Source organism: Amblyraja radiata, chromosome 21 (genome assembly GCF_010909765.2).
Source record: "Amblyraja radiata isolate CabotCenter1 chromosome 21, sAmbRad1.1.pri, whole genome shotgun sequence".
In the NCBI taxonomy this organism is placed as follows: domain Eukaryota; kingdom Metazoa; phylum Chordata; class Chondrichthyes; order Rajiformes; family Rajidae; genus Amblyraja; species Amblyraja radiata.
The window spans coordinates 41566959-41580936 of NC_045976.1; the positions used below are offsets into that span (position 1 = coordinate 41566959).

Here is a 13978-nt window from a genome sequence, read left to right on the forward strand (position 1 = left end):
GGGGGGGAGAGGGGAGCGAGGGAGGGGAGGTGAGGGGGGGAGACGGGGAGAGGGGAAGGGGGGGAGACAGGTGGAGTGAGGGGGGGAGGGATGCGGGAGAGGGAGGAGAGGGGGAGAGGGGAGGTGAGGCGAGGGGAGGTGAGGAGAGGGGGAAACGGGGGGAGATGGGAGAGGAGGGGAGAATGAGCGGGCGGGAGAGAGGGTTAAAGAGGGGGGGAAGTCAGGGGGAGACGTGGGGAGAGAGGGGGGGGAGACGGTTGAGAGAGGGGAGGAGATGAGGGGATGGGAAGGAGAGAGGGGGAAAGGTGGAGATGGGGGAGAGAGATAGAAAATGAAATCTACTGACGAGGGGGTTCCTGTAGTCACTGTAACAAAAAAGATACCTCCTGTAATGAGGTTTAAGATTCGCCAATGAACAGGTGAGAGAGAGGCAGAGAGGAAAGAGGGGACGGATGGGAGGGGGAGAGAGAGAGAGGTAGATAGATTGAAACGCCTGCACATTTCAGTATCAGTTTCAAGTGGGTTGCAAGGCGGGGACAAACTGCGTTGACTGGCAGTTTCTGGGCCAATGCATTGAATGCAAGCTACCTAGTGGTGTGTGTTGGGCAGGGTGGCCTCTGTGCGCTGTCTTTTACACTTGCACTTGGACACAAGTTGCAGTGTTAACTCCACACACTCAGCCTCTCAGGTCCGCGTTGCTGCTACAACTCTGGGTGAGTTTTTACACTCCATTCCGCTTCTTACCACTGCCTTTGTCACTGTGTCTTGTTTTACCTGTAACTGGAAAGGTCCTTTTCTTTTTTTAATATAATCTGTAATTTAAAAAGCCCCAACTCGAAGAGAGACACGAAGTGCGGGAAGGAACTGCAGATGCTGGATTAAACCGAAGGTAGACACAAAGTGCTGGAGTAACTCAGATGGGTCAGGGCAGAGTCTCTGGAGAGAAGGAATGGGTGATGTTTCGGGTCGACACCCTTCTTCAGGCTGAGAGTCGGGGGAGGGGGAGACAGAGAGAACGAGAAAACTCAATCCGTGTTATATGAATGGTGTGAAATGAAAAGCATTTCCTCGTCTCTGCAACGTGTTCAATGTGGACTAGAGGCGGGGGACGGAGGAGAGCGGGTGATCTTTGGTAACAGGTGTGTCTGTATGTGTGTGTGTATGTGTGTGTGCGTGTATGTGTGTGCCTGTGTGTATGTATGTGTCTCTGTGGGTGTATGTATGTATCCGTGTGTGTGTAAGTGTGTATGTCTGTGTGTTTGTATGTATGTATCTCTGTGTGTCTGCGTGTGGGTGTGCTTGTGTGTATATGTGTGTGTGTATCTGTGTGTGTGTGTGTATCTGTGTGTATGTATGTGTCTCTGTGTGTGTATGTATGTGTAAGTGTGTATGTCTGTGTATCTCTGTGTGTCTGCGTGTGGGTGTGCTTGTGTGTATATGTGTGTGTGTGTGTATCTGTGTGTATATGTGTGGGTGTGTGTGTGTGTGTATATGTGTGTGTGTGTGTGGGTGTGTAAGTGTGTGTGTATGTGTGTGTGTGTGTATGTCTGTGTGTGTGTGTATGTATGTATCTGTGTGTGGGTGTCTGCGTGTGGATGTGTGTATGGGGATGTGAATGTGTGGGGATCTAAGTGTGTGCCTGTGTGTGTGTGGGGGGGGGGGAGAATATATGTGTGTGTATGTGTGGAGAGGGGGAATGTGTGTGTGGGATGTGAATGTGTGTGTGTGTGTGTGGGGGGGGGGGGGGATATGTGTCAAATGAGGAAAGATTGAAAAGACTAGACTTGTATTTACTGGAGTTTAGAAGGATGAGGGGGATCTTATAGAAACATATAAAATTATAAAAGGACTGGACAAGCTAGATACAGGAAAAAGTTTCCCAATGTTGGGCGAGTCCAGAACCAGGGGCCAAAAACACTTAGAATAAAGGGGAGGTCATTTAAGACTGAAGTGAGAAAAAAATGTTCACCCAGAGAGTTGTGAATTTGTGGAATTCCCTGCCACAGAGGGCAGTGGAGGCCAAGTCACTGGATGGATTTAAGAGAGAGTAAGATAGAGCTCTAGGGGCTAGTGGAGTCAAGGGATATGGGGAGAAGGCAGGCACGGGTTATTGATTGGGGACGATTAGCCATGATCACAATGAATGGCGGTGCTGGCTCGAAGGGCCGAATGGCCTCCTCCTGCACCTATTTTCTGTGTGTGTGTGTGTGTGTGTGTGTGTGTGTGTGTGTGTGTGTGTGTTATATACCAACGTCTGGCTATATCCAAGCGTGGCAGTGGATTTTCACTGGAAAACTGTTGGTGTTTTGCGTTAGAATTAACATCCAAGATCGTACACGATTCTCTAACAGGAGTCGCGGTGTTCGCTGACATTGAACACGGGGTCCCAATGTATATTCCCAATGCCACAGAACCAGTCTGAAGAAGGTAGAAGCAAAGAAATGCAGATGCTGGTCCATACACAAAAAGACACAGAGTGCTGGAGTAACTCAGCGGGTCAGGCAGCATCTGTGGAGAATAGAATAGAATGCCTTTTATTGTCATTCAAACAGCTTGGTTTGAATGAAATTCCATTCCTACAGTTTTAACATTACAAAAAAACCCAAGACACACACTTAACACAATGTACACAAACATCCACCACAGTGAATCCCCAACTCCTCCTCGCTGTGATGGAAGGCAAAGTCTTATCTCTTCCCTTTGTTCTTCTCCCGCGGTCCAGCAGTCCAACTGTAGCGTCGAGGCGATCTGGGGCTCACGATTTTCGGCCCCGCTCCGAGTAATTTAAACCCCGCGATTCCAGCGGGAGAAGTTGCGGGAGCTCCGAAAAGCGGTCTCCCACCAGGGACCCGCGAGCTCCCGATGTTACCGTCCACCGGGCCTGCGGCCGGAGCCTCTGAAGCTCCGAAGTTGGGTCGCAGCCGCGCGCCACCACGGCTCTCCCCGCTCCGAAGTCGGCCAGCTCCGCGATGGCGAGTCCGCAGGCTCCGCGACCGGAGCCCTCGGGTTGGTTCCGGTTGGAGGCCGCTGCCGGCTCCTCGATGTAAGGCCCAACGACACCGGAGACCCGACAGGGAAAAAGTCAGGTCCCCCGTACAGGGAAGAGATTAAACGGTTTTCCCCACCCCCCACATATACACAGCTAAAAAATAATAAAAATTAGATTCAAAAACATACATTTAACGGGATAAAAAAATTTTAAAAAGACAGATGGACTGCAGTCGAGCCGCTGCCGTTAGGCACTGCCACACTCCAGAACATGGATAGGTGACGTTTCAGGTCAGGTCTGAAGAAGGGTCTCGACCCGAAACGTCACCTATCCATGTCTCCAGAGATGCTGCCTGACCCGCTGAGTTACTCCAGCATTAGTTTTTTAACCGGTCTGCTTATTTAATTTAGCTGCAACATGTTTTTGTTGTCTTTTGTCGCCTTGATTTTCCATGACAGATCTATGTTACTGATGCTGTCCCCGTCAGGTTGAGAAGAAGTGGTCCTTTGTTAATGGCTGTGGAGGACAGACACCTGTGTGTGTATATGTGTGAGTGTGTGTGTATATGTGTGTGTGTGTACGTGCGTATATGTGTGTGTGTACGTGCGTGTATGTGTACGTGCGTGTGTGTATATGTGTGTACGTGCAGATGTGTGCGTGGGTGTGTGTATATGTGTGTACGTGCATGTGTGTGTATATGTGTGCATGTACGTGTGTGTGTGTGTATATGTGTGTACGTGCGTTTGTGTGTACGTGCATGTGTGTGTATGTGTGTGTGTGCGCGCATGTGTCCACACATATGTGTGTGTGCGTGTGTGCGTGTACGTGTGCGTGTACGTGTGTGTGCGTGTGTGTGCTTATAAGTGCGCGTGTACGTGTGTGTATATGTGTGTGTGCGTGTGTGTGCTTATAAGTGCGCGTGTACGTGTGTGTATGTGTATATATATATGTGTGCGCGTGTATGTGTGTGCATATATGTGCGGGTGCGTGCGCGCTGGCACCCGTTCACACTAGTTCTATGTTATCCCACTTTCTCGTCCACTCCTTGATGACTAGACCTTGATGATGCTGCTGAGGCAGCGTGAGGTGTAGATGGAGTCAATGGAAGGGAGGTTAGTTTGTGTGACGGTGTGGGCTGCGTCCAAAATTTCTTGCCTTCCTGGATGGAGCTGTTCCCAATCCGTACCGCGATGCATCCCGATAAAATGCTTGTAATGGCGCATCTGTAGAAGTTGGTGAAAGTTGCAGGGGACATGCAGAACTTTCTAAGGCAGAGGAGGTGATGTAAGTCTCTATGACACTATAACATTTTCAGTGTGGGGCTGGTCTGTAAATAGCTTACATTTACATAGGTTCAAATGATTCCCCTTGATTGCAAAGGAGATGGTGATAAAGGGCTCCGACTCTGGCATTTTTTGCAACTGTAGTTCAAGATGGAACTCCCAACGTTGTGGAGAGTTTCACACGATGCCTGCGGCAATCCCCAGCGGTTCCACCAGCATAAAGGCCGGGCCGGTTAGACTCGGCAAACTTTCCATCAAAACAACTTCTAAAGCTGCGATTAGTGCCGAGCTCGGCAGAAAATACAGCATTCGTCATTTTGTTGCCCAGCCCACTGAAAGCCAACTGTTTCAAGAAAGGGAAAAGGCACAGAGTGCTGGAGTAACTCAGCGGGTCAGGCAGCATCTGTGGAGAACATGGATAGGTGAGGTTTCACAGAGTGCTGGAGTAACTCAGCGGGTCAGGCAGCATCTGTGGAGAACATGGATAGGTGAGGTTTCACAGAGTGCTGGAGTAACTCAGCGGGTGCAGCAGCATCTATGGAGCTAAGGAAATAGGCAACGTTTCGGGTCGAAACCCTTCCGGGTTTCGGCCCGAAACATTGCCTATTTCCGCAAGGGTTTCGGCTCGAAACGTTGCCTATTTCCTTCGCTCCATAGATGCTGCTGCACCATAACTCAGCGGGTCAGGCAGCATCTGTGGAGAACATGGATAGGTGACGTTTCACAGAGTGCTGGAGTAACTCAGCGGGTCAGGCAGCATCTGTGGAGAACATGGATAGGTGACGTTTTGGGGTTGGAACCTTCATTTGGCGCAGCATTTGAGCCACTGCCTCACAGCGCCAGAGACCCGGGTTGAATCCTGGCTACAGTTGCTGTCAATGCGGTGTTTGCACGTTCTTCCCGTGACCTGCGTGGGTTTTCTCCGGGCGCTCCGGTTTCCTCCCACATCCCAAAGCCGTGCGGGTTTGTAGGCTAATCGGCCCCTCTGTAAATTGCCCCCCAGTGTGTAGGGAGTGGATGAGGAAGTGGGAGAATATAGAACTAGTGTGAATTAATGGTTGGCCTGGACTCAAGAGTCAAGAGTGTTTTATTGGCATGTGTCCCAGATAGAACAATGAAATTCTTGCTTGCTGCAGCACAACACAATATGTAAACATAATAAATAATATAACAAAAAAGAACAAACAAAAACGGTGCAATAATACCAATGGTCTATTGTAGTTGGGCTACAATGGCCCCCGATGGGCCGAAGGGCCTGTTTCCATGCTGTGCCTCTAAACATCTAAATTTGAGAGTATGGTTTGAATGGTCAGCTTGCAAACAAAGATGAGGTCACCTCTCTATCTGCTCCAGAAGTCTTGCCTAACCTGCTGCGTTACTCCAGCACTCTGTGTTCCTTGCAGCCCGCACCTTGTTACGGTTCATGGGCCAATCATAATAATAAACCAAACCAAACCGAACCCTCTCGTCCCGAGACGGGCACCTTGGTTCCCAGCCTCAGCGGCAGTAATGGGCCTGTCCCACTTGCGCGACTTTTTCGGCAACTGTCGGCACCTGTCATGGGTCGTTGCAGGTCGGCGAAAATTTTCAGCGTGTAGAAAATCCAGCGGCGAGCAGAAAGACGCTACAACTCTTTGGGCGACTGCGGAGACGACTCACGACCGTACAGGCGACATGTTGCGGGGTGAAGCCCAAAGAGTCGTACCTTGTTCTGGTCGCCGCTGGATTTTCAACACGTTGAAAATTTTCGGCGACCTGCATCGACCTATGACGGGTGCCGGCAGTCGCCGAAAAAGTTGCGCAAGTGGGACAGGCCCGTAACGCGATTGAATAGGCGACTGCCGGCGACTGTCATATTTCTGTCGGGTCGACGAATGTAAACGGTGAGTGGACCCCATTTTACGACCATGTCTACGACAACCTTACAACCTAGTTCACGACAACCGGCAACCCTATAGTGGCGGGTTAAGACGTCCACCTTCGACCACATCTACGACAACCGGGGTCACGCTACGATACGGTACGACCCTCTAGGAGTCAATGTGACAATAGACAATGAATTAATGAATAAGTTTATTGGCCAAGTATTCACATACAAGGAATTTGCCTTGGTGCTCTGCCCGCAAGTGACAATATGACATACAGTGACATACAATAGGTGCAGGAGTAGGCCATTCAGCCCTTCGAGCCAGCACCGCCATTCAATATGATCATGGCTGATCATCCCCAATCAGTCCCCGTTCCTGCCTTCTCCTCATATCCACTGACTCCGCCATCTTTAAGAGCCCTATCTAGCTCTCTCATGAAAGTTTCCAAAGAACCTGCCTCCACCGCCCTCTTAGGCAGAGAATTCCACAGACTCACAACTCTCTGGGTGAAAAAGTGTTTCCTCGCCTCCGTTCTGGAAATGGCTTACTCCTTATTCTTAAACTGTGGGTGCCCCCTGGTTCCGGACTCCCCCCAACACCGGGAACATGTTTCCTGCCTCTAGCGTGTCCAAACCCTTAATAATCTTATACGTTTCAACAAGATCCCCTCTCATCATTCTAAACAACAGAGTGTACAAGCCCAGCTGCTCCTGTGAGGCCAATAAAACTAATTTTGACCTCCGAAACAATGACATCATCCTATTTTACTTTTGATGGGTTTGTAGGGTGGGGTTTGCTATCATTGTGAATCACGTTTGCCATGGAGAAACATAGGAGGGCATTGCTCTCACAAGAAGAAGAACCCCTGCTGTGTGCAGCAGGCCTCATGCTTATAGATCAGCAAGGCAGGAGGACAAGAAGAGGTCTGTGTGGGTGAGGCCCTTGTGCCACAGTAGACCCATGTTGGGCCAGTATGACTTATTGAGGGAGTGCAGCGTAGTTTCACCAGGTTAATTCCCGGGATGGCAGGACTGTCATATGCTGAGAGAATGGAGCGGCTGGGATGAGAGGGGATCTTGTTGAAATATAAGTCAAGTCAAGTCACATTTATTTATATAGCACATTTAAAAAACAACTCTCGTTGGCCAAAGTGCTTTCCATTTGTTATAAGAATAGCACAACAAAACAAACTACATACATATTTACACGTCTGAAGAAGGGTTTCGGCCCGAAACGTCACCTATTTCCTTCGCTCCATAGATGCTGCTGCACCCGCTGAGTTTCTCCAGCATTTTTGTGTACATACATATATACATGTGGCCCTCACTCAGAGGATGTCAGGAAAGGCTTGGGAGTATAGATAAGTCTTTAGTCTTGACTTAAAAGAGTCGATGGAGGGGGCAGTTCTGATGGGAAAGGGGATGCTGTTCCACAGTCTAGGGGCTGCAACCGCAAAGGTGTGGTCGATCGCCCCTGAGCTTATGCCTAGACCGTGGGATATTCAGCAACCCCAAGTTGGCCGATTATATAAGATTATTAAGGGTTTGGACACGCTAGAGGCAGGAAACATGTTCCCGATGTTGGGGGAGCCCAGAACCAGGGGCCACAGTTTAAGAATAAGGGGTAAGCCATTTAGAACAGAGATGAGGAAACACTTTTTCTCACAGAGAGTTGCGAGTCTGTGGAATTCTCTGCCTCAGAGGGCGGTGGAGGCCGGTTCTCTGGATGCTTTCAAGAGAGAGCTAGATGGGACTCTAGAGTCGGGATAAGGGGAGAAGGCAGGAACGGGGTACTGATTGGGGATGATCAGCCATAATCACATTGAATGGCGGTGCTGGCTCGAAGGACCGAATGGCCTACTCCTGCACCTATTGTCTATGTAGATCAAGTAGATCACGACTCTTTTCGAAACTTCACTAGAGTCACCCCTGACCTGTTTCAGGAGATGAAGACACACAGGTGGGCCAATCAAATTCACCGGTCAGCACCATCGATAGCCAATGAACCACCTACATCATCCTGGTGACCTACCGGCGACCTACCACCACCGCACCTACACGACGAGAAGACTATAGCTACCACCCAGGGGGTCAAACAAAAAAATGGGTCCTGCTAATTTTTCAACATGTTGAAAAATTAGCTGCGACCAGAATGACATCACGATTTGTCGAGACACTGAGGAAACTACACGCGACCATACCCCGACACCACGGCAACCAACGGCAAACTTGTGGCCACCATAGTCGCCTAAAAAAATCACCTTAGTGGGGACAGGCCCTTAAGGAAGGCAAACTCAATGCTGTTTATTTTTCAAGCATTTATTTCAAGACTAGAGTAGATGCCGCCCGTCCCGCTGAGTTACTCCAGCATTTTGTGTCTATCTTCCATTTAAACCACCATCTGCAGTCCTTCCTATACATGTATGTTATGCCGAGGCTCTATAAGGCGCTGGTCAGTCCGGTGAGCAATTCTGGGCCCCGTATCTGAGGAAGGATGTGCCGGCTCTAGAGAGGGTCCAGAGGAGGTTCACGAGAACGATCCCAGGAATGAGTGGGGTTAACGTACGATGAGCGTTTGACGGCACTGGGCCTGTACTCGCTGGAGTTTAGAAGAATTTTTGGGGGGACCTCATTGAAATGTACAGAATAGTGAAAGGCCTGGATAGAGTGGATGTGGAGAGGATGTTTCCACTAGTGGGAGAGCCTAGGACCAGAGGTCGCAGCCTCAAAATCAAAGGGCGTACCTTTGGGAAGGAGATGAGGTGGGATTTCTTTACTCAGAGAATTTCTTTACTCGGAGGTTGGTATTTTTATGGAGCAGATTGATAGATTCTTGATTAGTACGGGTGTCAGGGGTTACGGGGAGAAGGCAGGAGAAGAGAGATAGATCGGAGGGAGAGATAGATCAGCCATGGTTGAATGGCGGAGTGGACTTGATGGGCTGAATGGCCTAATTCTGCTCCTATCACTTAAGGCCTTATGACCTCTCCAGCCTGCTGAAGCAATCTTGCAGCTGGGGTTCCGATTCCCAGCCTCAACCCCGACATGTCTTTGGGTTGGGAATAGATAGGGTAAATATACCCAGAGTAGAGTGATACAGTGTGGAAACAGGCCCTTCGGCCCAACATGCCCACACCGACCAACATGTCCCATCTGCACTAGTCCCACTTGCCTGCGTTTGGCCCACATCCCTCCAAACCTGCCCAATCCATGTACCTGTCTAAGTGTTTTTTAAACGTTGTGATAGTATCTGCCTTAACTACGTCCTTGGACGTGTTGGGCTGAAGGGCCTGTATTCACACGGTATATCAGGGTTTGCTTTGTTTCTGCCTCTACTTTCACCGGGACAGAATGACTTCTCTGAGAAGCTGTGCGTTACCTTGCTGAACAAGGCCAACATAGGCGCGGCAGAGAGAGTCACCTTTTAATTTAGTTTAGCGATACAGCGCGGAAACAGGCCCTTCGGCCCACCGAGTCCGCGCCGACCAGCGATCCCCGCACACTAACACTATCCTACACACACTAGGGACAGTTTACATTTACACCAAGCCAATTAACCTACAAACCTGCACGTCTTTGGAGTGTGGGAGGAAACCGAAGATCTCGGAGAAACCCCGTGCAGGTCACGGGGAGAACGTACAAACTCCGTACAGACAGCACCTGTAGTCGGGATCGAACCTGGGTCTCTGGAGCTGCGAGGCAGCAACTCCACCTCTGCGACACTGTGCCGCCCTTCTGGTCTAAAAGTTCTCAAAAATGTAGAGCCTTAACTCGTCCATAAAAGGCCCATTGTGTTAGCAGCAGCTCTGGGTTAGAGTGGCAGCGGTCGGCCTGGCTTGGCCTGGCCTGGCCTGGCCGTGTTGCAGAGTTGAATGAGTAACTGTAATGGTTTAATGTTTAAGAATGATTCATTGTTTAATTTTCATGTGCTCTGGAAGGGAACATTGGAATTCTTTTACAGGCACGACAAGTAAATAATCGATAATACAGTGCAACGAATTATCAATAATGTTAGGTGGCCAAACCATAGCCTTGCAAGGGCAAGTATGTAATAATTAAATACGGAAGTAAGTAAGTAAGTTTATTGGCCATGTATTCACATACAAGGAATTTGCCTTGGTGCTCCGCCCACAGGTCACAACATGACATACAGTGACAGTTACGAATGACTCAGAAAACACTAAACATTAATAATAATAAAACATTAATGATAAAACACCATTGATCAAGCATGTGATCCAACAAAATAACCACATCTAATACAACCTGTATGTCTGAAGAAGGGTCTCGACCTGAAACGTCAGCGGGACTGGCATATGATGAAAGAATGGGTCGACTGGAATTTAGAAGGATGAGAGGTGATCTTTTTCAAACATATACAATTTTTCAGGGATTGGGCAGGCTAGATGCAGGAAAAATGTTCCCCATGTTGGGGGAGTCCAGAACCAGGGGGGTCACACACTGTTTAAGAATAAGGGCTCAGCCATTTAGGACTGAGATGAGGAAAAACCTTTTCACCCAGAGAGTTGTGAATCTGTGGAATTCTCTGCCACAGAAGGCGGTGGAGGCCAATTCACTGGATGTTTTCAGGAGAGAGTTAGATTTAGCTCTTAGCGCTAACGGAATCAAGGGATATGGGGAGAAAGCAGGAACGGGGTACTGATTTTGGATGATCAGATTGAATGGCGGTGCTGGATCGAAGGGCCGAATGGCCTGTTCCTGCTGTGAATCTTATTTTTACTAATGTGTGGGTGTGTTAATGTGTGCTGAAAGTACACCCGACCACTTCTAATGTCGATTCTGGAGAAATGAAATGAGGAATCCGGACATTTCTCACAACACCTTCATCTCCTCTGCAATCTGTTTTTTGACGCGAGTGTATCAGGATATAGCAGAGTTGTACAGCATCCTCCCTTGTTACAGTCATTCAGCGTGGAAACAGGCCCTTCGACCCAACTTGCCCACTCCGGCCAACATGTCCCATCTACACTAGTCCCACCTGCCTGCGTTTGGCCCATGTCACTCTTACCCTGTCCAAGATTCAGTGACAGTTTCTTCCCAGCTGTTATCAGGGCAACTGAACCATCCTATCTCCAACTAGAGAGCGGTCCTGACCTCCCACCTACCTCATTGGAGACCCTCGGACTATCTTTTGGACTGAGATGAGGAAAACCTTTTTCACCCAGAGAGTTGTGAATCTGTGGAATTCTCTGCCACAGGAGGCGGTGGAGGCCGATTCGCTGGATGTTTTCAGAAGAGAGAGTTAGATTTAGCTCTTAGGGCTAACGGAATCAAGGGATATGGGGAGAAAGCAGGAACGGGGTACTGATTCTGGATGATCAGCCATGATCATATTGAATGGCGGTGCTGGCCTGAAGGGACGAATGGCCTACTTCTGCACCTGTTTTCTATGTTTCTCTGTCACCCGTTCCTTCTCTCCGGAGATGCTGCCCAACCCGCTGAGTTACTCCAGCATTTTGTGTCCATCTTCTATATAAATCCATCGTAGATTGTCACTGATGTAGGGTTTAGTTTGGAAACAGGCCCTTCGGCCCACCAAGTCGATGACCACCCCATACACTACTTCCATCCTACACGCACTAGAGACAATTTACAGAAGTCCAACTAACGTACAAACCCGCACGTCTTTGAAGAGTGGGAGGAAACCGGAGCACCCGGAGAAAACCCACGCGGTCACAGGGAAGAACGTACAAACTCCGCACAGACAGCACCCGTAGTCAGGATCCAACCCAGGTCTATGGTGCTGTGCTATTCAAGAGCCTGGTGGCTCACCAATGGTGAAGTGATGTATGAAGGGAAATGGCTTGCTTGCTTTCATAAGTCAGGCCAGTGAGTACAATAGACAATAGGTGCAGGAGGAGGCCATTCGGCCCTTCGAGCCAGCACCACCATTCATTGTGATCATGGCTGATCATCCCCAATCAGTACCCCGTTCCTGCCATCTCCCCATATCCCCTAACTCTGATATTTTTAAGAGCCCTATCTAGCTCTCTCTCTGCAAGTGTTAGGAAGTCATGTGCCACTGTTCTTGCAGCTGATGTACGGTTTTCCCGAGTTGTATACAAAAAGAAGTACTTGATTGTACCTGGATACATGTGGCAATGAAGTCCAAACTTCTCCCTCTTTAAAACAGACACAAAGTGCAGGGGTAACAGTGCTTGAGTAATGGGCCTGCTTCCACACAGTATGAGTCTATGACTGTCATGGTGGCGCAGCGGTAGAGTTACTGCTTCACAACGAATGCAGCGCCGGGGACCCTGGTTCGATCCCGACTACGGGTGCTGTCTATGTGGAGTTTGTACGTTCTCCCCGTGACCTGCATGGGTTTTCTCCAAGATCTTCGATTTCCTCCCACACTCCAAAGACGTGCAGGTTTGTAGGTTAATTGGCTTTGTATATATATATTTTTAAATTGTCCCGAGTGTGTGTGTAGGATAGTGTCAATAGACAATAGGTGCAGGAGTAGGCCATTCGGCCCTTCGAACCAGCACCGCCATTCAATGTGATCATGGCTGATCATCCACAATCAGTACCCCGTCCCTACCTTCTCCCCATATCCCCTGACTCCGCTATCTTTAAGAGCCCTATCTAGTTCTCTCTTGAAAGCATCCAGAGAACCGGCCTCCACCGCCCTCTGAGGCAGAGAATTCCACAGACTCACCACTCTCTGTGAGAAAAAGTGTTTCCTCGTCTCCGTTCTAAATGGCCGACCCCTTATTCTTAAACTGTGTGTAGCCCCTGGTTCTGGACACCCCCAGCAAGGGATCGCTGGTCGCCACGGACCCGGTGGGCCACGCGGGGCCTGCTTCCACGCTGTTATCACCAGACTAAACTAAAAGACTCGATGACATGTGCAGGCCCGTGTTTGACAAGTGAACAGCTTGAGGCAGGATGTGAACTATCCACCACACAGGAAGCCTGGGTGCGTTTCTTGTCGGCTGTGATCTCTGCTATCGCAGTGGTGTGAGCTGTGCCAGCAACAGGTGCCCCTGACTCCGCACGTCACGAACCACGTGCACGCACAGCTTTCCACTCCACCACTTTTTTCTTCTCTTTCTTTTCTTTTCGACTGTTGTCACGTGTCTCGACCCAAAACGTCACCAGTCCCTTCTCTCCAGAGAGATGCCGCCTGCCCACCTGTCATTTTGTGTCCATCTTCGGTGTAAACCAGCATCTGCCCATTCCTTCCTGCGCAAGTTCTTGGAGCAGAATTAGGCCATTCGGCCCATCAAGTCTACTCTGCCATTCAATCGTGGCTGATCTATCTCTCCCTCCCAACCCCATTCTCCTGCCTTCTCCCCATAACCCCCTGACACCAGTATCTAATCAAGAATATATCTATCTCCGTCTTAAAAATATCCACTGACTTGGCCTCCACAGCCGTCTGTGGCAATGAATTCCACAGATTCACCACCCTCTGACTAAAGAAGTTCCTCCTCTTCTCCTTCCTAAAAGTACGTCCTTTAATTCTGAGGCTGTGCCCTCTGGTCCTAGACTCTCCCACTAGACTCTCCCACTCTATCCAGGCCTTTCACTATTCGGTAAGTTTCAATGAGGTCCCCCCCTCATCCTTCTAAACTCCAGCGAGCGAAAGAAAAGATAAGAGTGTAATTCAGTACCAACAGAAGGTTTAGGACCGGTTTAGAGGTATATGGGCCAAACGTGGGCAGGTGGGACTAGTGTAGGTGAGGCGCCTATGTTGGCGTGGGCTAGTTGGGCCGAAGGGCCTGTTTATGTACTGTGAAGTTTTTATCGGTCCAGTCTCTACGGTATGGTGCGGCATATATCCTAGGAGAGTGTTCCCTCCTGGCATGAAGA

At 49.4% G+C, this 13978-nt stretch overlaps 1 protein-coding gene across 1 annotated transcript in view; it reads left to right on the plus strand.

Moving 5' to 3' along the window:
- Window positions 1-615: 615 nt before the first annotated feature.
- Window positions 616-13978, plus strand: part of prkcq (protein kinase C theta) — a 72915-nt gene continuing 59552 nt past the window's right edge. The window contains exon 1 of the mRNA XM_033040159.1: window positions 616-713. The gene's annotated coding sequence lies outside the window, so the exon portion shown is untranslated. The remainder of the gene's footprint in view (window positions 714-13978) is intronic.